Source organism: Apodemus sylvaticus, chromosome 5 (genome assembly GCF_947179515.1).
Source record: "Apodemus sylvaticus chromosome 5, mApoSyl1.1, whole genome shotgun sequence".
Classification (NCBI taxonomy): Eukaryota; Metazoa; Chordata; class Mammalia; order Rodentia; family Muridae; genus Apodemus; species Apodemus sylvaticus.
Window position 1 is genome coordinate 77,681,504 of NC_067476.1, and position 23,639 is coordinate 77,705,142.

The following is a 23,639-nucleotide window of genomic DNA, read 5'->3' on the forward strand; positions in this document are numbered from 1 at the left end:
TCTGAGGTGGGGTCACCATGTAGAGGCAATGGCATCCCTCCTACCCATAGGCTGTCAAAACCTAAAAACAAGAAGGTGGATATGTAGCAGGAATGGCAGGGCTACCTAAATACAAACACTGAGGACCATGCATCTACAAAAGCCTATCCTGCAGGAGGACCTAATTGAGAACTGCCTGTGATACCAGTATTTTTGGAGGAGGACCTAATTGAAGACTGCCCAAGAGAGCAAAGATTGCTGGCAAAAATAATGCCAGCCAATCAGGAACTGTTGATTAGAAGAGATACTTTACTAAGACCAATGGGACACAGGTACAGCATATTAAAGGAGCTTGCATCATTGTTCAGATAAGATTCCTGCAGCATTTCTCACATGCTCCCGGAGTCTGTGTTGTTGACTCTGTGCCAACTCACCCTGAACCCCCAAGAGCATGTAGGGTCAGGCAGAGAGATGTTCAGGGCACAGTGACACCAGGCTTCTCCTTAATGAGATATAGAACTACCCAATCGATATCACTTTTTTCTTTTCTTTTATTGGATATTTTCCTTATTTATATTTCAAACGTTATTCCCTTTCCTGTTTTCCCCTCCAAAACCCCCTTATCCCATCCCTCTTTCCTCTGCTTCTATGATATTGTTGTTTTTCCTATGGGGTTGCAGACCCCTTTAGCTCCTTCAGTCCTTTCTCTAACTCCTCCATTGGGAAACCTGTGCTCAGTACTATCGTTGGCTGTGAGCATCCACCTCTGCATTAAAAACCCATGACTATATCCCATCAGACTATATAACCCATCAGAATTTGGATACAAAATATGTGTCTCCTCAATTGCTTCTCCATTAATTAATTTAGCAAATTATAATATTTCTTTGAAAATCAGATAACATCCACTCTATAACAGAGATAACAATAGTACCTATGTCAGAATTTCAAGCACATAAGCATCTCAAGAGATGAGCTCTATTACAACAACAAACAGCTAGGGTGACAAAAATGTACATGAGTTGATGCATAAGGATTAGTATAGTTAATATTGCTTAATATAAAATATAATTGCTGCACAAAGAAAATGTTAAATAGTATATAAAACCTTATAACTTGAGTACTCCAAATTTGGGGATATTTCTAAAATAATATTTGAGTTTTATATAAATATTTTGATCTGAAATAAGACAAATTAAAAATATGATCAGCCTTTGGCACCTCTCTTATTTTTCATTTTCAAAGCTAAAATGTAAAACACATGGACTTCTATGAAGATGAATTACCTTCTAGGTTTATATAAACCTTTTCTGGCAACTACATTCAACACTACTGATTTCTCACTTTGTTGACTGCCTGCAGTGCTAATTGTACAGAATATGTTAGCACAATAAAATTCTCTCTTCATCATAGTTTCTTCCCTGGTCTCATGTGCATGCTTCCTTATTAACACATCTGTTAAATCCCTTGAAGTCAAAGATTATGGCTTTTAGTTTTCTCTAGATCTCCCATAACACATAGTTAGCATATTTGGGGAGCATTTCATTACATTAAACCTTAATTCCTTTATAAGTCACATATGCTTCTTATAACTATCACACTCTCAGTTGAATTATAATTATGTTCCCGATAATATAATTTCTAGAATGGCAACAGTGTTCTGATACTTCAGAATAATTACTATTATGTGTTTGCTTCGAATTTCTAGTTAACAATGTTTTTCTATTAAATAAAGTAGATATCTGGAGTGGATGAAGGCAAGGAACTGGGTGGAAGAATGGGTGGGGACAAAAACAGGAGTGATGTGAGGGAAGGATGGTAGAAGGGAGAACTGGAATCAGGGAGGTATATCTTTGAAAGCAGCTAAAAATCTAGGACAACAGAAATACCCTGAAGTCTATAAAGGTGACCCTAACTAAAACTCCTACCTCCTGTAGCTAAGCATGACTTCTAATGGAAGAATGGGGACACCATCCCAGAGACAAAGCCATCGACCCACAAATTTCCCTGCCAAAAAGAGGTGCAGGACGAAAAGGGAGCAGAAAGTGAGGGGATAGACAACCAGTGACTAAACCAACTTGAGTCCCATACCAGGAGAAAGAGAATCCACCCCTAACACTATTGATAATATTCTGATTAACTTGCAGGCAGGAGGCTAGTATAACAGTCATCTGAGGAACTTTGCCCACAGCTGGTAATGCAGATGTCAGAGACCCATAACCAAATATTAGGTGGATCTTAGAAAATCTTGTGGATGAGGGAGAAGTATAATTGAAAGAGCCAGACAGGTCAAGGATGATACCACACGAAAAATTACGGAATCAACTAATCTAGCCACAAAGGGGCTTACAGAGACAGACTCACCAACCAGAGGGCATGCAATGGATGGAGCTAATCCCCTTATACACATGTAACAGGCATACAGCTCTAGTTTGTACTTATTTGGGAAGCTCTAACAGCAGGAGCAAGAACTGTCTCTGACTCTGTTGCCTGCCTTTGGATCACCTTCCCTTTCTCCCCTTCTCTGAAGAGAAAGAGAGTGGATTATAGGGGAAGAGGTGAGAAGGAGAGGATGGGAAGAGAGGAGGGAGGAGAAACTGAAATGGGGATGTAAAGTAAATAAATTAATGAATGAATTAAAAAGGCATTGACTTTACAATTTTGAGATCTTGGCTTTGGTTCACAACATGAGATTCCATAAAATTAGTACATCATTTGTGGAATGTTAGACTAGCAGTTTATAAATTAAAGCAGAAAGGATTTTACTAAGCAGTATTCTAATCAATAATAATGAGTATTTCAAATATATGTGTTCTATCTTAGAAATAGCCATCTACTTGATGTTTATATCTTGGTTTCTCTTTATCACAGTTTCTGTGAAAGCACATGAGATTGCCAATAGAGTGGGTTTTCCTTTGTTACCTGGATAACCAAGTTTTCTTTCCAATATTATTTCTTTTTGGAGGAAGATTATTCATTCAAAACTTTGAATTATTTCATTGAAACAAAAATATTTTGTAGCATAGACATAGGTGATAACTAGTAGCAAAACTTCTAAATTCAAAAAAACTAAAACTAAAAACTATTTTTAAATCATGATGAAACCAAGATTCCTACCAAGAAAATCCTGGAAGTCACATCAATGATTGATTCAACTCTAAAAATTCTTTTCATGCTAAAGTAGGGAATTCTACAGGGTAGGAGAGGAGGTGTTCTATATTATCTAGAAAGCAAAACGGTGGCCAATTTTGTCATAGGCATACAAAACATACAGCATTCCATGGAAGACTTTGCTGGTCCTCTTTCATTCACATTTCCACTCAAGACAAATGGTCTATGTTCCAAGCGCTGTGACTTTTAAATTTGGATAAAATATCTGGTAGCCCTAAGTATGCTGCCCAAACAGCTACTACACCTACTTTGAAGTTCTTCAAGATAGTCTTCAAAGAATTCAAATCTTCAAGGACAGAGTACATCACAAGCATGTAAACCCACAAAATCAACTGGTATTTTAAGGATGACTATTTCTGGAGTTAGAAATTGCATATGTCCACATATATGCACCTGGACCTAAAGGTTGCATATGGGAGAGAAAAGAAAAGAAGTCATAGGATCTTTTCTAGCACAAAGATACAAGGGTTCCATTATATGATCCTTTATTTAAATGCAGCTCCCAGGTTACTTTCTATAATTTTATTTTATTTTTTAAAAAATTTGTTAGATATTTGCTTTATTTACATTTCAAATGTAATCCCCTTTCCCCATTACCCCTCCAAAAATCCCCTATCACATCCCGCCCCTGCTTAACCCCCCTCCAACCTGACCTGGCATTCCACTACACTGGGGCACCATCAGGTGTTAAGAAAGAAGCACATTCTTTTGTTTTAGGATAAAATGTTCTCTCTCTCTCTCTCCTCTCTCTCTCTCTCTCTCTCTCTCTCTCTCTCTCTCTCTCTCTCTCTCTCTCTCTCTCTCTCATATATATATATATATATATATATATATATATGTTAAATCAATTTGGTTCTTCTGTTAGTTTCACCGTGTCTCTGTTTAATTTCTGTTTCCATGATCTGTCCATTGATGAGAGTGGGGTATTGAAGTCTTCCACTATTACTGTGCAAAGTGCAAGGTGTGCTTTGAGCTTTAGTAAAGTTTCTTTTATGAGTATGGGTGCCTTGCATTTGGAGCCTAGATGTTCAGAATTGAGAGTTCATCTTGGTAGAGTTTTCCTTTGATGAGTATGAAGTGTCCTTCCTTATATTTTTTGATAACTTTTGGTTGAAAGTTAATTTTATTCGATATTAGAATGGCTACACCAGCTTGTTTCTTGGAACCATTTGCTTTGAAAATTCTTTTCCAGCCTTTTACTCTGATGTAATGTCTATCTTTGTGCCAGAGGTGAGTTTCCTGTATGCGGCAAAATGTTGGATCCTGCTTATGTATCCAATCTGTTAGTCTATGTCTTTTTATTGGAGAATTTAGTCTGTTGATATTAAGAGATATTAGAGAAAAGTGATTGATGCTTCCTGTTATTTAATTATTAGATGTAGAGTTATGTTTATGTGACACTCTTCTTTTTCTTTCTTAAAAGATTATTTTCCTACTTTTTCTAGGGTGTAGTTTCCCTCTTTTTGTTGGTGTTTTCCATTCATTATGCTTAGAAGGGCTGGATTTGTGGAAAGATTTGTTTTTGTCATGGAATACCATGGTTTTTCAATCTATGATAATTTAGAGTTTGTTTAATGTTAGAAGCTTTTTGTATTTTGCATTTTCTTTGACTGTTGTGTCAATGTTTTCTATGATATCTTCTGCACCTGAGATTCTCTCTTCTCTCTCTTGTATTCTGTGGTTGAAGCTTGTATCTATGACTCCTGATTTCTTTCCTTGGTTTTCTCTCTCCAGAGTTATTTCCCTCTGATTTCTTAATTGTTTCTACTTCCATTTTTAGATCCTGGATGGTTTTGTTCAATTCCTTCACCTGTTTGGTTGTGTTTTCTTGTAATTCTTTAAGGGACTTTTGTTATGCCTCTTCAAAGTCTTCTAACTGTTTACCTGTGTTCTCCTGTATTTCTTTATTGGAGTTATTTATGTCCTTCTTGAAGTCCACTATTAGCATCATGAGCTGTGATTTTAATTCCAAATCTTGCTTTTCTGGTGTGTTGGGGTATCCAGGACTTGCTGTTGTGGGAGAATTGTTTTTGAATGATGCCATGTCACCTTGGTTTCTGTTGGTAATTTTTTTTTCAGTTTTCCAGGAACTCACTCTGTAGACCAGGCTGCCCTCAAACTTAAAAATCCACCTGCCTCTGCCTCCCAAGTGCTGGGATTACAGGCATGCGCCACCATGCCCAGCTTCTTGGTGATGTTTTTGTTTGCCTTTTGACATCTGGTTATCTCTAGTGTTAGTTGGTCCCACTGTCTCTGGCTGGAGCTTGTCCCTCCTGTGGGCCTGCTACCTCTCCCCTGGAACAGAGATCCATGGATCAGTCCAGCTACTGGGTGCAGATGGAGCTCGGGAGTACCCTGCCCCGACTATTCTGCCACTCCTGTGCTCCCTGTGCTCCTGGCCATACCTGCCTTGGACAGTTGCCAGAGAGAAAAATTTATCACATTTTCTATATCCATTCCTCTGTTGAGGACATCTGGGTTTTTTCCAGCTTCTAGGTATGATAAATAAGGCTGCTATGAACATAGTGGAGCATATGTCCTTGTTATATGTTGGAGCATCTTTTGTTTATATGCCCAAGAGTCCTCAGGTCCAATTTTCTAAGGAAATGGCAGACTGATTTCAACAGTAGTTGTACCAGCTTGCAATCCCACCAACAATGGAGGAGTGTTCCTTTTTCTTCATATCCTAGCCAGCATCTATTGTTGCCTGAGTTTTGATGTTAGCCATTCTGAATGGTGTGAGTGGGAACCTGGGGATCCACCCCGTTTACTGACACCAAACCCAGACACTATGCTAAGAAGTGCTTGCTGACATTGCTGTCTCCTGAGATGTTTTTCCAGAGTCTGACAAATAGAGAGGTGGATACTAGCAGTCAACCATTGGACTGAGCACGGGGTCTTCAATAGAGTTAGAGAAGGGACTGAAGGAGCTGAAGGGGTTTGCAACCCATAGGAAGAACAATATCAATCAACCAGTATCCCCAGAGCTCCCAGGGACTAAATCACCAAGCAAGGAGTACACATGGAATAACCCATGGCTCCAGACGCATATGTAGCAGAGGATGGCATTGTTTGCACCAGCAATCCTTGCAGTCTCAGGCAGTCCCGAGTTAGGTCCTCCTGTAAGAATGCTGGTCCCACAGGCAGTCCTCAATTAGGTACTCCTACAAGAGATGCTTCTGCAGGTGCATGGCTCCAGTGTTTACATAGAGGCAGCGGAGCCATTCCTGCTACAGCCTAGCATCTATGCAAGGGCAGGGGACTATTCTAAAATGAAACATATTTAAATATGGGAACATGTTTATGGCTCATTTATAACTAATAATTAGTTTATTTCTACTGAGATATCTATTCTGTAGTCAATCCAAAGACATGAGGGAAGTTAAGTACAAATGTGACAATTGGATTTGTCACAGAGGAGACAGGAACACAAACTGTGACATGACCAAGCCATCTCACTACCTATTACTCATTAGATGTCAACAATAATGGAGAGAGGACAGAACCTGTGAGACTCTCTTTATTAAAGTACATGGACACGGTGTTATATGTTAGACTCACCACAGAATTGCTCTGGGTGATCTAGCTTAGAGAAGACATTGATGAGATTTATTTTATTTTATTTTATTTTATTTTTTTGCTTATTAAAAACTAGGTTTTGTGTCATTTACTATCTGTGAGATAGATTGAATTTAGGGTCAAGGCAACTAGACACAACGTGACTGTTTTGCATAAATGAAACAAAACAATTAGAAATTGGGGAAGAAACTACATTTCTGGGTATCAGGTTACTGTGTCAGACAGTGATTAATATTATAGCATGGGATTACTTTCTAATGCCCCTATGATTTATCTTCTGACATTCTTTATTGTAAAAGCACAAATCTTTATCATATAGAATTTGTGTTTGTTAACACAATGGTTGGCTTCTAAAATTCTGCATGAGAGGTACTGAGTGATCAGTATGTGTGTACTCCAGAGGGCAAGTGCCAAGAAACGTATTTGGAAACTGAATTCCCATGGTATTCATATCTTTCAGACTTAATAAAACTTTAAGTTTTTTGAATGCACATTTAATAGAAGAACTTATATTGAAGGTTGTAGATATCCTTTCATATGAGGATGAAATGGAGAAAATGAGTAAACATAAAATTAAGAATTATTATAGCCACTCACTAAGTCCATTTCTTTACTTCTATTATTCTCATAGCTTCAGACGATCCTCATATACTTCCTAAAATTCCATAATTATGGGCCATTTCTCAAACAAATTTACTTTATTAGTCAAAATTAACTATTCCTAGCCTCTTTAACAAACAAAACAAATAAAAACAAAACAACAAGAAGAAAACACTGTATAAGGGCCTCTTAAACACACACAAATAAAAAATACATTTAGAGGTTTACTAGGAAAGATTATTAAAGCACTGATTAATTCAATGTTCTTCTTTAAATATATAGGTTCCAAAACATGGTAGAATACTATTTTTAGTCAATTTAAACCATGTTACATAGCTATTTTCCTATGAATGATATGAAACAATGTTTAGAAATATTTATAAATGCATATTACTTTGAAATATTTTAGACCCCTATGAAGACATGAACTGAAACATTAAAGTTCTGCTACTGTGCCCGCCTTCCTTTACACATTAGAATAAATGAATTTCTATGTAGGTAGGTAAAGTTAGGTAGCAAAATAAATAAAGAAAATAAATTATATGTATATTTAAGGTTGTTATGAATTCTTCCAGTTTATGTCAAAAAATATGTGTAGGGTATTTATATAACTTCCCATTTCTAAAACAATTAAATTTTAGTTTAAGACATTACTTATATTATTATATAAGTAGGACATTACATCATAACTCACACCCACTTTTTTGCATACATTTTTATTCCTCTGTTTCATTCTAGTTTCATTGTGTCAAAAAAGGAGACTTACAAGAAGCTACAATAAAAGGGGTTATATAAAAAAACAGCAATTTCAGCTTTTAAGAGTCTGATACTGTAGGATTGTAACTTGAAGTCCATCTTGGAGTTTACAGTGAGTTTCTTTCTCAAGAAGGAGAACAATTTTAAAAATTGAAATTTAAACATAATACAATGATTTTTCTCAAGAGTTTTGTGTCACAATGCTCTCTTCAGACATTGTTTACCTTATTTCTTTTTGCTTATCTATAATGGCTCTCAGTTTTGTGTTTTTATGGGTTTTGTGTATGTTTGTCTGTGTGTGTGTGTGTGAACGTGTGTTTGTTTCTCTCTCGTTTTTCTTTCTCTTCTTTTGTTTTTGTTTCTTTGTTTTATTCTGGTTTGTTCATTCTTTCTTAAATTTGCGTGTTTGATTTTTAAAGAGAAAGATAAAGAGGGAATGGAGTTGGACTAGTGGAGCAATAGAGAGGATCTGGGGGTTGAAAGGGGAGAGAAAACTAATCAGAACATACTATAGGAAAAAAATTTCAAAAATAAAGTTTTCCCAAACCATTTTCAATACTAGGGTTAATTATAGGAGAAAATATACAAAAGCATCAAAAATTAGCAAACTCTAGGAAAATGACGGGGTGTAATAATAATCCACATGAACACAGGACACACCCTAGTATAGGCTTCTGTATCTGATTGCACAGATATGGAACTGCAGTGTCATAAGCCAACTCAGTGGGTACATTGCTCATCCATCTGTGTCTACTTCCTCTCACCTCTGCTGTCACTACCAACCATACTACTGCCACACTTACGAAGTGGTTTTTCTTTAGTGAGGATTTATGATCATTCCTATAAAGCAATCCAAAGAGGAGGCCCAGGAGCTCATTTTGCTCAATGCACTGAATATATACATGCCACAGAATCAGCTAGCTACCTAGTGAGTTAAAACCCCATAATTGCAATAGCAAGAGGGAAATTACTCAGGCAGATTTGGCTAGCCACAGTAACAAGACTTACAACCTTTATGAAGGCCTTTGGGCTCTAATTATTCAGCAGCTGCTGCCAGAGCTAAAACATACCCATGTCTCCAACAGTTAATTTGCATTTCCTTTCCCCTTAAGCAAGCTGCCTCTTTTCTGTGTTACCTGACCTATTTTTGAGCACCACCTTTTAGTCAATACAAAGCTTTTCTTGTGTTCTAACTTAAACATGAGGCAAGTCTTCCTCTCTCTCTCTCTCTGCTTCCCTTCATCCCTTCTTTTCTTAAAGAAATACTTTCTTCTACATTAATCAGAAATTCTGTGGATCAAGAAATTCTTACATCCTAGAATCCAGTGTAGTCCTGAACATACATAAGTCCCAGGTGCTTTTAGAAAATAAGATTAAAACATAATATGTGGGTATAAATGTATTCACTGACTTTTTTTTCTACATTGCTGTTTTAATACAAATAAATGAATCTATAATTCTGTATATATATATATATATATATATATATATAAATTAAATATATTAGTAAGGGGGAAATAAAGTCATAAAACTTTAAAAAAAATAAAAAACAAATATAGTAGAGAGAGCGAGCAGAGAGAGAGAGAGAGAGAGAGAGAGAGAGAGAGAGAGAGAGAGAGACATATTGCAATATACATATTTACTTGTGCGATGAAGTACATAAATTTTGTGACCTTATGGGAAATTTTGAAAAGTTTGATTAATAATGTTTAAAATCAAAATTAGGAGTTCATGTTCAAGGATAAGCTGTAGCCATGTTTTAGCTGTGCAATGCCTCAGCAGCAGCATTGAATCAGCCAGTTGGATAGGATGCTTCAGAGAAGCTTGTGCATACTATAAAGGAAGCATCCAGGACCTAATGACTTATGAGAACCAAAGTGATGGCTCAATAGATAAAGGAATAAGTACCCTAAAGATCTGAGTTCAATTTCTGAAGCTTAGTAAAGATAGAAGGAGAGAATCGCTTTCACAGTATTACTCTCTGATTGCAATGTACTCACTTTGGCATACATCGGTGACTATATGTACAGGCATTGATAATAAATAAAATAATCTGAAATTATTCATCAAGGTGATATTCACAAAAGTATTTGAGTCATAGTCATTGGCATCCATTAGTTACTTAGTATGGAAATACAGCTGGGGGAAATGCTCTTCTTGCTTAGACAACAAGGATGAAAGTTTTAGCTGAGTAACTCTGTGTGCATCCTCACCTTCTCACTCTTGGTGGGAATGGAAGCTATACATGTACACTAGTACATTGCACAATAATTACCTAGATGATTTATTGAGTAAAACAAAGTCTTGTGTGTGCTTAATGGCTTACTAACACCCATAGTACTAAATAATGTGTAGTGTATCCCTATGTAGAGATAAAATGCACACACACACACACACACACACACAGAGTGATGAGAGAGAAAGAAATACAAAAATAGAGAAGAGATTCAGAGAAAGGTGGTTCAGTGACCAACCCAACTTGGGATCTATCTCACAGAAAGGCTCCACGGCCTGACACTATTACTGCTGCTATGGTGTGTTTATACACAGGAACCTAGAATGGCAGTCCTCTGAGAGGCCCAACAAACAGCTGAATGAGACAGATGCAGATACTTACTCCCAACCATTGGACTGAAGTCTGGGACCCCTGTGGTTGCATTAGGGAAAGGTCAGAGGAAGCTGAGGAGGAGGGTGACCACATAGGAAGACCAGAAGTCTCCACTAATACAGACCCCTGAGATCTCATAGACACTGAGACCCCCATCCAGACAGCATCCATGGCTCATCCAAGGTCATCCAACATATATACAGCAGAAGACTGTCAGGTCTGGCCTCAGAGGAAAAAGACATGCCTAACCCTTGAGAGACTTGAGGCCCCAGAAAGTGGGAGGCTTGGTGTTAGTGGGGAACATCCTATTGGAGACCAGGAGGGGAGGGAAGAGGAATGGGAAGAAGAATTGTGAGAGTATGGACCAGGAGGGGGACAACAGCTAGATTGTAAAATATTACAATATTTTTTAAAGTAAGATATTAATACCTCTACTACTATTACATTCATGAGAAGGACTAAGGGTTTAAAGCCCTAGGGAAAATATGGATCTCTTCTTTAAACAAACAAACAAAAGAATTTTAGACTGATATAGTGGAACATTAAACCAACATTAAACAGCCCTGAATTAATTCACAGGTCACAAAATCTCTGATCCATCCTAATTTATTGCATTATCTGTAGATACCAGTTAAAAAGCTAGGGTCAAGTAAACTCTATATATTGACTCGCTGAAATAATTGGCATGAGTTAAGTAAAAGTGAGATCTGTCAAAATCTAGCTCATTATTAATGTTAAGCTAGGACATTTTGAGACATGGGAGAAATCCTTCTACTTTACAGTGAGAACCTCTTCCTTTGGTGAGTATATGCCGAGTGTAAGAAGGTAGAAAATAAGGCTGGCCTTGCCTTGTCAGTGGCTTAATTATTTTCCCATCTACACTTGCTTTTGAAGTTTATCAGAGCAAAGTAGTGTGGGCAGCCCAGCTGTCACTGTTATCATTGTGGCTTGAAGTGTTATAGTCCTGATTCCTATTGTAATGCAATTAATCTTTTGCTTTGCACTAATGGATGAACAAGCATATTTACTGCAGCATAAAATTCTAATTATTTTTTGAACAGATGCACATGAGGAGTGTAAATTAATGGCAAGTGACAATTGTGATAAATGTTTACTATATCTTTAAATGTCAGGATTTCCAAGCTGTAATATGAGCCTAGGCTTGAATGTAAAAGCTGCATGGGTTGTATTTACCTGGGCTTGGACAAAGTCATCATCCTAAACAATCTATTATTACTGGATGGCTTACATGCACACTGCTCACACATTGCACTGGCTAGGGTGTCTTCTGAAAAGTGTCCTTCTCTATGAGCTGTTCTTTAGCTACTCTTCCTCTAAAGGTTTAAAAATCATTCATCATGCGTGGTTATGGCTTAATGGCCTAAACTACAGCAACATAGTAGAATTCACATTTTTCTTTACTGTACATTCTCCAAGCTCCACATGAAAATATTCTCACTAAAAAACTAGAAAATGGCACTTATAATAGAAAATTTTAAGCAACAAAAATGGATCAAAAGAAGCCAAAGTATAGACCATAACAAATGATTTTATTTATGTTTAATTAATTTATATCTAATACATTATTCTATTGTTGAGAATAGATATTTTTCTTAAAATATAATCTAATTAGAGTCCCTGCCCCCTTACTCCTCCCAGTTATCCTTACCTCCTCTCCCAGCCAGTTCCATTCCCTTTCTGTCTTTTATTACAAAAAATCAGGCATCTAAGGATTAATAATAAAATAAAATTGTGTTGAACTATTTGGTCCAAGAAAAGAAATTTTGTACAGGACATCAATAGCACAGTATGATTGGTAAATGGGGCCAAACTGAGAAGTCTCTATGGCAAAGGCTCCAGCTTTCAGACAATGTAGCAGCCTACAGAATGGGAACAGGTTTGTCACATGCCTTCTAGACACCTTCTTTGATGCTCCTCACGTATTCTCTAATCTCTGTCCTTCACATGTAGTCATGGTCTTTAAGAATTTATCTTATTTAGTTTTGTATTGGCTGTACATATTGTAAATTGTTACCTTCATAGTAATATCATAATAGCCCCTTCAGTATCTCATAAGAAGGCAGATAAAGGACATAATTTCTTCTCTGCAACCAAAGGACAAGTCATGAAAAAGCAGACATGGAAGTTTGCGAAAGAGAAATCTCGCTGATTTTTCCCTGGTGTGTATTTTATTTACAATATTTCTTTGATTCCAGAGATTCTAAAAGAAATCTAAAATCTAATAGAAAGGGAGAAAGGTGAAGTGATGTCATTTGCATTGTCTGTATATGAAATGTCCCGCATTGGCTCATGTGTTGAATGCTGCAGCTGCTCCTCCAAAAGGTATTGGGATTAATAGAGGACTAAATCTTCTCATTGGGGGTGTCACGCCTTAAGGGTTTATCTAGATTCCCATGTTTTCATCTCTGCTTCTGCTACTTATATAGCATGAGGGGAACACTCTTTATCACAGGTACATACTGTCACATTTTTGCTCATTATATGTCCAGAATCATTATGCTTCAGAAATTGTTAACTAAACAAACAACTTAGGTTGCTACCAAAAGTATATTCTTCACAACTGTGGAAAGCTAACTGCTATGGAAAGTGTTAATTTTGAAAGGACATGGAACTTTAGGTTGAGCTAGAGCCTACCAACATCTTGGCAGTAAATGCAAATGATTGAGAAATAACTGTTTCCTCTATGTATATATATATATATATACACCAGTCTATGTATAGAAATCAGCCACACAGAGTCAAGAAGGTTGGTGAATGCTTGGAATGCCCTGATAAAACCGACCACATAAAGTACTACTCTGAAATTAGCATCTTTTCACAAATAGAATAGCTCTGTAACTTTTGAAGGTGTTTGTAGCTTTTCAGTCTTTTTACTGAGACATTTCAGAGTAATCTGCTACCTTCTCACATTTCAAATTCATGTAGGTCTACAGAAAGGCAACCAGAAGAGAAAATCTCTTTGTCAGAATATCAGAATGGCAGGTGTTTGCTACCCATGCTGTATGTCAATATAAAAATATAGCCAATGTATATTTCATACATTTTATATTTATCCTATTTGTTCCTTAAAATGTAAGACATTTACTTGTATTTTAATTATCAGTGTACTTCATATGACACACTGTTTATCTAAAATATTGCAATGTTAGTACAGTTTGCACATTTAATATAGTTTGCACTAATTGTTATTTGCATAATTTGTATGTGAAATGTCCCCCAAAGGCTCATGTGTTAAATGCTCAGTACCCAGGTATTGCTACTATTTTTGGAAAAAATGGGGACTTTATATTTATATTCTTATGTAATTTATGTATGCATATTTTTATGTAACTTATGTATAATTTATGCAATAAGTTGTGCAGTTTGTACAATTAGTACAATAGTAGTTGAGTGAGGTATAAATAAGATTTTATATTTTAATAACCCGTGGAATATGTAAAAATGTAATAAAAATGAAAGTAAATTAGAATATGGAATATATAGAACATATACAACATACAATACAATATACACATAATATATACATAAAATATATATAATACAATATATATATATATAAAATAGTACATATACAATATGTTTCTCTCATGTAGGTTTATATAATTCCATTCTCTATTTAGAAGCTGAGATAGCTAATGTTTATGTCAACTTGACCCAGGGTAGGGTCATCTGGGAAGAGGGAACCTTAGCTAAGAAAGTTCCTCTATCAGATTATCCATAGGTAACCCATAGGTAGAACACCTAACATCTGAGCATTTGAGAAATACATCCAATGAAAGATCCCTCCTAAATATTAGTAAATAAAATTTCATATTTCCAATCTTTTCATATAAAAGTATCAGCTAGAAAAATAAACTCACATTGATGCCACCTGCTTAATCAGATAAAAAATACTAAACTTTTGTTATCATTAATGCTCACTGTTATACTAGAGATGATGACTACAATGTGTGCAAAACCTTACTTAAGCTCTACAGTGTATCAGTTATGTAGCATTTACTGATTTTATACATAGAAGTTGAGCTATCATATAGGCTTCAAGCACACTGTCACCTTTTACAGAAAAATAATATAAGTGTAAAGTAGAATCCATTTTTATTCATTTTTTGGTTATTTTATTTATTTACATTTCAAATGTTATCCCCCTTCCCAGTTTCTTTGCCACAAGCCCTCCCTCCCTCCCTCTGACTCATTGAGAGTGCCTGCTACCCAGCCACCCTCTCCTACCTCAGCACCCTAGCATTCTCTTACCCTAGATCATCTCATTGAGCCTCCACAGGACCATGTGGCTCCCCTTCCAGTGATACCAGACAAGGCAATCCTCTGCTAAATATCTACCTGGAACCATGGCTTCCCAATGTGTACTCTTTGGTTGGTGGTCTAGTCCCTGGGAGATTTGGGAGGTCTGGTTGGTTGATTTTGTTGTTCTTGTAGTCCTCCCCCAACTTCTCCATTTTAGTGCCCATGTTAAGTCTGAAGTTTGGGCTGCTTACATCCACATCTGTCTGTCAAGTAGAATCCTTTAAAGGATCGGGTGACATTAGGTGTGCTGATCACTGTGATGAGTCACCAAATAAAATAGATAATTTCCTTTAAAATAATTTAAAAAGAAACAGAATAAGACATTTCTACAGACTAAATGAAGATACATTTCACTAAAATGCACACATTTTTTCTAATTGTACAGTTGACCATATTTTTCCTTGATATACATGTTTCTGATTCATATTAATTTGAATAATGGGGATTATATTAATAGTAAGGCAGAGCTCTGATCTAGAGGTCCTGGAAGCCCCATGTCCTCTCACCCCCTATGAAAGGATTTAGACAATACATAGGCTTAATTGTTTCTGAGTAAATCTAAGCCACATAATACCAAATTATGTGAACACAGTGATATGTTTTAAACCTATGCAGTAAATTTATTGTTCTGTTTACACAAAAGGTACTACTTTCTTAAAAAGGGCTGTGTTCTATAGATAAAGCAAGCAAATTGCAGGTAGAATATTTTAAAGTATTTAAGGTCTATTAATCACTAGTCTATAGTTACAAGTAAAGGCATTTATGAGTCACTGGAGAAGATAATCAATGCACCATATTTTTGTATGATACATGTTTACTATAAAATTATACTTTTTGTCACATAATAAATAAAAGTCCCTAGTGACTGATAGGATACTATTGATTGCTAATTATTTAAGAGATATGTGACTATAAACTCAAATTCCCAACTTTTTTATTGTGATTTTCTGTATAACATATTTGAAATTTTTATATAGAATGTTATACATTAAAGCTGAATGTAAAGAATTATTTCATCTTCATTTTATCACATATAATTCATATGCTCTAACTTCAAAACATATGGGATAGCTGTCAATACCAAAACTTCTCTCTATCACCCATCCTATGAGTTTAAGATAAGCTTTTAAAATGTAACCTCCAGAGCACATGTCAAATACCAAGGCTTCACCTCAATTCCACAGAATAGAAGGACTTTCTGTGGATTATGGCAGGGGCCAGAATCTCTCTCTATTTTTGTGACATGTGATTTCAGCAGAATTTTCCCTCTTTTTTTCTCCAACATTTTGTCATTTACTGTCTTTACTTAGAGCTGCATTTTTGCCTTATAGCAACTTTCATCTGTTATATTCTCAGATATACTTAACAAAATGACTCACAAAGAAAAGGTTAAGGTAATTTAAATATAAATTAACTAAGCTGGTATTCATATGACAATATACAATGTTTAAAGTAATTCTCCAAGAAGATTCTTGCTGATGTAATTTTGTAGCTGTATTTGGGAATTTTAGACCCAAGACAAAGTACAAAGAAAGTTATGTAGTACTATTAAGTTTTAAGATAATAATAAGTTTAGTCATTGATGAAATAATGAAGTGATTTATTCAGACTGGCATACCAAAGAGTGCTTCAGGGACAGTTTACTGACACCCTGTATGAAATAACATCCCCCTCTTATTTCTCACAGTCTCATAAGCTGTTATGAAGTACAATAAGCTTTTTCATATAATTTTACACATGAATTCATAAAGGTGACTCAGAAGATGATTCATCTTCTTAATAGTTCAGGTAATATGATCGTGTTACAATTATTATCTTCATATAATTAAAACATGGATAATTCATAAATGTTGACAACTAAAGCAACAAAGACATGTCTGAAAAGACAAATTGAATAGATTTGTTTTCGTGGAAAATATGCAAAAGATAAATTTGTTCATTCAATGAACTAACTTACTATTTATTGCGTTTTGTTAATTTAAAAATTCATTTATATAATAGATTCACAAAACTGTATATTTTTGTCTTGTACAATATGATGTATTGAAACAAATATAGGCTTATTTTTATGTTTATATATACTTATATATAGGCATTGGAAACCAAATCCAGTTAATTAAAAATGTATCACCACATTTAATTGTGTTAAGAATATAGAACACACATTATCTTAGAATTATTCAAGAATACACTATACCATCACAGGATAAATTACGGAATAAATAAATAAAATAGAAGGAATAAGTTAATGAGATTTGTTTTACAACATGTCAGTGTAGCTAGTAATAATATATGGTAAGTGAACAAATACTTTCATAAATCTAATGTAATAATTATATTGGATGGCCAAATTGAATAATTAAAAAAACCTTAGAGCTCTAATGAAACATGAATTTAAGCTGACAAGATATGTCAGCTAATAAAAGCAATTGCCACCAAGCATAAAGACCCATGTTCAATATGAGAAAAACCACACGGTAGAAGAATGTAACAGAATCTCAAATGTTCTATGATCTCTAAACATGTACCTTGGCATGCACCTACCCCCTTCAAAAATCAATCAATTAAATAACTAATGAAACAAAACTTTGGGAATGTTAATGATGTTGTTTCCAAGAGTTTTGCTTAAGAAGAGAAGACCCACTTTAAATAAGAAGCACATCAACCTCTCTGCTAGCATGCCAAACTAAAGGAAAAGGAGGAAAAGGTGAAAGCTAGTCCAATATCAGATTTTACATTTCTCTTCTTGTTAGGCATATGGCCATTACAGTGAGGAAAGTAGCTACTATTATGTATTCTGTATGCTTTGTGAGAATGAATTCTGGGAGTTTGCATGAAACAGAAGCCAATACCAGTACATCGCTCAGAGAAAATTCATCCTTTCCTTCCAATGCTCTCTTATCAGAAATTCAAAATGGAAAAAAGTAGTTTATCCTTACTTGTTAAAGAGAATATTTTGAATAGTAACAGATATAAACATAATTCTGAAAGTAAGTTGTAGGGTGTTTCTTAGCTTAGTATGTACATAGAAAGCTCCCTGAGTGCAATAGTAACCAACAGCTCCCTAATTGGACTGCACGCTTTCTCAAAAAGAAGGAAGTCATACCTTGTACTAGAAACCTTTCCAATTACCCAATGTTAGCAAAGTCATGACTTCAATGGTCACTTTAGTAAAACAACATAATCCATAATTATTATGCTCTAAATATGTCTGTACTTATACCCAAAGATAAATAATGCCGTCTCAGCTTGCCTTAAGAAAATTTTCTGTGTCCCAGGTAGTGTTGATCACAAAAAGCCACAACTGGTCAAAATGCAGTTGTGAAACACAGTCCCAAGAGAAATGTCTATAACTCAACTCTTTCACTATGTCTCAGGGATTTGTGGAATATGGGGGGTGGGGGGTAGGGTGACGGACAGAGCATTGTTCTAGTCACAGGAAAACAGAAAACTTTAAGTCAAAGTATGTGATCTCCAGAGTTTCATTCCTAATATACTCAAGTTGACAAGCTGATCAGGAAGGTAAAATGAGCAATAAAAATGTATCTGGAGACAACGACATGAGAATTATCATTTAGGGAAGAATTATTGAGAAAATTATCAAAAAGAGAGTTTTCCCACTTCAGTTTTAAAATGTACAAAGTAGAAAATTTGGATTCAGAGAAAAATAAGACTTGGAACAGATGTCAGTTTATATATCCCACTAATATCTATTACTTAAAATCCATGTGTCTTGATAACTCTTCTGTTACTGCAGTAAGCCACATGACCAAGACAACTTATGCAAGAAAGCGAGTAATTTGGTAAAGAGAGAAAGAAAGAAAATAATCCAGGAGGAGTTGGGGAGAGGGAATGCAATTCTCAAAAACTAATAAAAATTAAATAAACTAAGAAAAGAAAGCTGAGCGTGGTAACCCATTCACAAAAGAATGCACATGGTATGCACTCACTAATAAGTGGATGCTAGTCCAAAAGCTCAAAATAAACAATTTACAATTCACCTATCACAGGAAGCTCAAGTAGAAGGGCTTAAGTGAGGATGTTATAGTTCCTCTGAGAAAGGGAACAAAATACTCACAGGAGCAATAAGGGAGGCAATGTGTGGAGCAGAGTCTGAAGTAAAGGCCATCCAGCAACTGCCCTACCTAGGGATTCATCCTATAAACAGTCACCAAACCCCAACACTACGACAAGAAGTGTATACCAAAAGGAGCATGCCATGGCTGTCTCCAGAAGGGCCCTGCCAGAGCTTTACAAATACAAAGGCAGAAACTAGCAACCAACTATTGGACTGGGCATGGTGTCCCCAACAGAGGATCTGGAGGGTGGTCTGGAGGAGCTGAAGGGGTTTATAGCCCATAGGAAGAACAATGACTTCGGACACCCAGATACCCCAAGACTCCCAGGGACTGAAACATCAACCAAGGGGTACACATGGTTCCAACCAAAAATGTGGCAGAGGAATGCATTGTTGGGCATCAGTGGGAGGAGTGGTCTTTGGTCAGGTAAAGGCTCAATAAGAGGCCCCAACAAAGGGAAACGGACGGGGGGGGGTGCGGGGGAGGTGGGAGTGTGTCAGGTAGAGGGGTATATACATGGAGGCAGGGGGTGGGAAGAGGGACAGAGAATCTTTGGGGAGGGGGGCTTTTGTAAGGGGGAAATTGGGAAAGGTTTTGCCATTTGCAAAGGAAATGAAGAAGACACTCAGTAAAAAAAAAAGGTAGGCACAAATTTTAAAGTAACTGAATAAAAAAAATCAAGAATTCAATCTTTGTAAGCTTGTCCAATTTATATAACAATGGAGCAAAAACAGTTCAGTAATGAAATGATAAATCTTTTTTAACTATGTCATGCTATGATCTATACAAGGAATCACAAAACAACAGAACATCTATCCTATGGCAACTAACGTGAAATTTTGTCAAGTGGAATTGGACTTAAATTTAACACAAAGAATCTTTGTAAGAATATGTTGATCCAAATGCTAAGATGAAATAGTCCTTAAAACAGGACCTGTGTAGAAGAAATTTTAAATTGGATCTTCACTAAAGTAAAACTTTGCCTCCTGAAAATCTTCAATAAAATGGCAAACAAGAAAGCTACAAAATAAGGGGGACGGGGTAAGTTAGAACACTAATAGAAGTTTAACATAAAGAAAATATGAAAAACTCTAAAATCTGAAAAAGAAAAATAATCAAGCAATTCAGCTAAACTGTGGATAAGATCAGGACACATACATTATTAATTCACCAGATAAAAATGTAATAAATAAAACAGCACAAAATACAGAAAGATTAACAGGATAATTAGTTTTAAGGACAATTAGTGTAAAAACTACTGTCTATTTATCATCTACTATCTATCTATTTATCTATCATATATCTATCTATTCACACAATATATAAAATAATTCATATCTAACTAACATTAAAATTAAAAACTTTTTAATACTTTAAACATTTAGAATACTACCACAGCGAATACCATCATAGACATAAAGTGGGCCTTCATCTAATGCTGGTGGGCATATAAAATGATTCATGTACTTTGTAGAACAACTTACCAGTTCTTTAAGAATTATCCATAATGTAGCAATATACTTAGCAATTATATTCCAGATGGAATTTGCCAGCCTGGTTCTGCTTCTACCCTCAGGGTACCATTGTCCACCAGATGGAGCAGAAGGAATGAAGATTATGTGGGAGGTTTAGTTCCAAGGATCTCCACTGGTTTGAGATCTGGGAGAAACAGCCATCTCCATGATCATTTTCAATGAAATAGCTCTCCCTTCTTCGGAGGAGGAGGGAGGTAACAGGGGCTATATAAAGCTTGGGGCATGGATAGGGGGCCTTCGGGTGAGTATACATTATTGGCTGGTAACAAGGTGTTGGAAATGTTTCGTTCTCATGGAGAGGAATTTCTGGTGCTTGCTGGATGTCATTATAGGTAGAACGGCAGTTAAACCTGTACTTTGCCCATCAGCCTATGTGACTACATTAAAGGTGGCAGAGGTTGGGATGTTATAGGCTACATGCAGCAGAGCATTCTGATCCAGAACAGGGAAGAAGCATGTCTTACTCCTGCCAGTATCAAGATAAGGCTTTTAGAGTTTGGACCACTCTTGGCTTCCTGACTCCACATCTTCCAACTTTTATTTTATAAAGGGGAGATATCATCATAGCCATCAACCTCTATGTTGGAAATGGCTTGATATTGAAACAGAACCAGATTGGCAGTAAGTTTTACAGTGTTGTTTATCTGCCACATTAGAAACTGGATGCAGCAGGGGGCCAGGATAATGATGGCTCTAATGGCCAAAAAGAAAAAGAAGCCAAGTTAACAGTGGGTATGACTACTATTGGTTAGGGGTTTTGTATACATCACATTCACTGATATCTCACCAGAGATCTTTGAGGATGTATTTGTTCCACCAGTTCAGATTCATTGAAATAGAAACAGCATTTCTCCCCTAACACAATGCAAATCCCTTCCTGTTCAGCTGTCTTTAAGTTCAGAACTTTCCCATTTTGGGGAACAGCCCCCAAAAGTGAGGTGATCTGCCAGTTTAACGATTCAAAACTATCCATGGTAGGAGCCATGGTCTGGTCAAGTTTATCCTGGAAGTTGCTGCCAAGACAGTGTGTTTGGGTAAAGGCTGTTGTATTTCTGCAGTGGTGCCAGCGAGATGATGAGATTTAATCTGTTGAGTGGAGGGATGAAGATGTGTCTTTTCTTTCAGTCCTGTCCCAGCTATAGATCGAGATTTTAGAGCTCATAGAAGTAAACCTGGATAACAATAGCTACAAGAGTGCAGGAACATGGAAAAGCATGTTTAATGCAGAAACCAGTTGTTGTTCCAACACAGGTTTGGGGTTGGTGGAGGCATTTAAGACATACTGACTTGGTGAAAGTGATGTTAGAGGAACATGAAAGATGGGATCTCAAAGAGGGAAGGTCAGATGGAAGAGAAGAATGTTTCATAACTTCCATTTGTGTAAAGACCCATGGAGTTCATGAACTAAGATGTTAAAAGAAACAACTGCCGAAAGTGCCCGGGAGATAGAAGCAGAGAAAAAGCATTGAGAGGAGTTGAAGTAGATGGTTAGGGGAAAGAGGTTGCCTGATTATTGGATGTGTTGTAATTAGAAGTGTGCTCTGACCTTCTGGGTTTGATCCTTCTGTTGAAGAATGATAGCATGGGTAAAGATGACTTGTTGGCAGGGACAAGCAGGCAGAAAACTTGTAGATTAGCTGTGGGTTACTAGGCAGAGCAGTTGGGGTAGAGCTTACCCACAACTTCCATTCACTATTCTGGGATCACTGAGAGAATGTTAAAAATGAGTTTTAAGTTTGGCAAACATGGTGCCACCATGACTGGTGAATTCAACTCAGCATCCCCAGTGCAGGCTCCATATATGGAGGCCTCCTAGAGTCAGTGACCTGTGTTGAGGTAAAAAAAAAAAAAAAGCAAAAAAGGGCTGGAGAGAGTGGAGATAGAATCAGGGTGTTGAAAGATGTAGATTCTGATCAGTATTCCTTCAATGGTCAGTTATGAGTTCCTATGATTTTTGTTGTGTCTGTTATTATTCACCCTAGCAAAGAATCTCCTGCAAGTCCTGTTGAGACAAGCAAAAAATTCTTTCACAATGCATTCAAATGTGAAAGAGTTTTTTTGTTTGTCTCAACAGGACAAGAAATGTGAAAGGATCACATTTCTTGATTTTTATTTGTGGGTTAAGACATTCTTAAGATGTATAAACTGGTTTAATTCAGCAGTGCTTTCTAAAAATAAGTGTATTTCGTAGTAGTGTCACCTGTCTCATTGACATTTAAGACATTTTGAACTTAACAAGGCATCACTTATCCAATCTACATAGAATAGGTGAGAAAGGAAACACCATGCTAACCTATGTGACCTGTGTATAGAAGCCTAGAAAGGTCTAGATAAAAGGCAACATTTTGGGGGAGGTGGTGGTGTTTCTTGGTAACCCTTTAAGATCAACTACATAAAACTCAGAAACTTTAGAAACTAAGTTCCTGAAATTGATTTGTTTCCATGAAAGAAATACCTTAGTTTGAAGATTACTAACTGCTAGGATGTATCATAGGCAGTATTAGTTATTAGAAAAATTACATATACTACAAGAAATGACATGATGCCAATATACAGTATTATTTAAATAGTCAGCAACAGCTTGCCTGTATAAAATAAACTGGCTCAAACAAATGGCTTTGTGTCTATTACATTAATTGAAAACTAAATAATAGAAACAAAATAAGAGGGTAAAACCTTCCTCACTATTAATATTTGTAACAATTCCATATTGATATAACATGTTAAATATATTGGTAAATAAATAGAAATATACAAAAAATCAAAAAATGATTTTCATCTATTTTTGTTAGCTTTTAATGTGTTTATTAGAAAATAAAAATTATATGCAATTTATATTTTATTTCTATTAAATGGCACTGTGTAAGAGCACAGACTTTTAATTAGGTTGATTGATACTAGAGGTAAAACTGTTTACGATAGCATGCTTACAGAGAATGTCTCAAGAGCAATATAAAGTAGATTAGAATCTGGGCAGCCTTTATCAATCATGGTTCTGTGTTTTTATTA